This window comes from Melanostigma gelatinosum (genome assembly GCF_949748355.1).
Source record: "Melanostigma gelatinosum genome assembly, chromosome: 22".
Lineage (NCBI taxonomy): Eukaryota > Metazoa > Chordata > Actinopteri > Perciformes > Zoarcidae > Melanostigma > Melanostigma gelatinosum.
This window is the reverse complement of record NC_136655.1, coordinates 337,501-340,000: the sequence shown is the minus strand read 5'-3', so window position 1 is coordinate 340,000 and position 2,500 is coordinate 337,501.

The window sequence follows — 2,500 nt, the reverse complement described above, 5'->3', positions numbered from 1 at the left end:
GTGACCAGTAACTCATCACATGTTCATGTTTAATCGTTCTAAACTTCCTCTCTACGTCTGTTAGACTTTAATCTTTATGAACTCAGTTCCTGTTTCTGTGAAACAGGAACTAACAGGAAGTGTTTCATGTTTACCTGAACACACCTGTTCTCAGTTTGACTTTAGTGGAAACACAAACATGAATAATGATGAAATGTTAAACATTAAACAGGAACACACGTTCATTTCACCCTTCAACACGCTGCTGACTGTGTGTATGTACATACATATATATAGCTTGTATAATAGTGTGTGTGTGCGTATATATATATATATATATATATATATATATATATATATATATATATATATATATATATACGTATATATATATATATATATGTATATATATATACGTATATATATATATATATATGTATATATATATATATGTATATATATATATATATATATGTATATATATATACGTATATATATGTATATATATATACGTATATATATATATATATATATATATATATATGTATATATATATACGTATATATATATATATATATATATATGTATATATATATATATATACGTATATATATACGTATATATATATACGTATATATATATATACGTATATATATATATATGTATATGTATATATATATATATGTATATGTATATGTATATGTATATATATATATATATGTGTGTGTGTGTGTGTGTGTGTGTGTATATGTATTTATATATGTATATACGTGTACATAGTGTGTATATTAGTGTATATAAGTGGACCTTTTCTCTCTGTGGTTTCTCCTCGTTGGTTAAGTCGCCTGCGTTGCCGTGGAAACGCCTCACAGCTCTTCATGGTGACTGAGTATCAACACGGTGAACCCAGGCTTCTGATTGGAGGAGAGAAGCTTTAAACTGAATATCTGAGAGACAAACCCCTCTGTTACACATGATGGAGCTTTATTTTGAATATATGAAATATATTTTGTTACAATAAATGATTGATGTAAAAAGCGGACATTGACGCGTGTTGTTGGACTTTAGTAGCAAAACTCAAAATGTGGGTTGAGGATGAGGATCTGGTCTCTGCTCCTTTGTCAACGTTCAAACGACCAATGACGTTTTCATGAGTGAAAGTATTCATGTGAAAACATCAGTTTGATAAACGATGAAAAACTTATTTCTGAAATATAATCTATTGATTTCATCAGCCTGGGGATCAATTTTCCTCAGCGAGGCCTCACAGGCTCCTTTGACCTCTTTCCTCCCTCAGCGAGGCCTCACGGGCTCCTTGGGCTCTTTCATCCCTCAGCAAGGTTTCACAGGCTCCTCTCACACTGGTCGTCATGGATACACAACATGGAGTCCTGGGAAAAGTAATCACAGGACTGTACATACAGTGAGAGTCATTAATCAGCTCTTATTTTGGCTCCACAGGAAGTGATGTTAACTCTTTACATCTTCAGAATAAATGATGCCCTTAGCCTCTTCAATAAGTTTAGAGAAGTAATTCATCTTAGCTTTGCTTGTTTCTTCGGCCTGTATAAGTGAGACGATCAGTATCGGTCTTTGTGACTAGCGAACTTTTGCGGGCGAAGTCACGTTTTTTTCATTAATTGCCAGTTATCTTGACCAAGCCATGGAACTGAGCTCCTTTTAGGGCTGTTTTAGTGTATCTGTCAGTTAAACCATTAATAGCTGTCATGAAATGATCACAGTAAGTGTTCAATGTGTTTCTGTGACTGTATCCCAGTTCATTTGAATCAGTTCTCTTTCAAAGTCTGCCAATTTACATTTTGGTTGCCGTAATATGTGTATTTGTTATAAATGTATGTTGTACATAGTGTGATAAGAAGCTGTACATGGAGGGACTTAGGACCCAGGGGAGTGTAGGTGAAGGACCGCTGACCAGCCGGCCGGTTCTTGTATTAAAAATGTCCGCTTAATAATAAAAAAGAAAATGGGCTAACGCGCCATAAAATAATTGTCGCCGTTAATTAATGAATGCGATAATAACGCGTTAACTTATCCAGCACTAGTAATATTATATATAGAAACAGTCATTTTATAGATAAAAACATAAAGAACACAGAGTAAGAACATCAAAAATATACAACAAGATGTTTACACACTTCTATATCATTAAAAACCAAACTAAAGATGAATCATAACGTTATTGATCTTCTGACTTCTGACTACAGATGTTCATCAGCTGGACTCTAGTTAGCTAATGTTAGCATGCTAACAGCGTTTTTATAATTGTATTTTAACTGATAATGATGACTAATATTAATATTAATAATGATGATGATGACTCACGTAAATCTTCTGTTTTCTTGCAGCAGGATGAACGGATATGAATCTCCAGCTCTCGGCTCCTACGGCTCACAGACCAAGTCAGTGCTTCGCCAGTTAGCATGTTAGCTCGTCTGTTAGCATCTAACATCTCTGACATCAGTGCAGAGATGCTTCTGTGGTGTTGTTGAGCCAAGTGTTA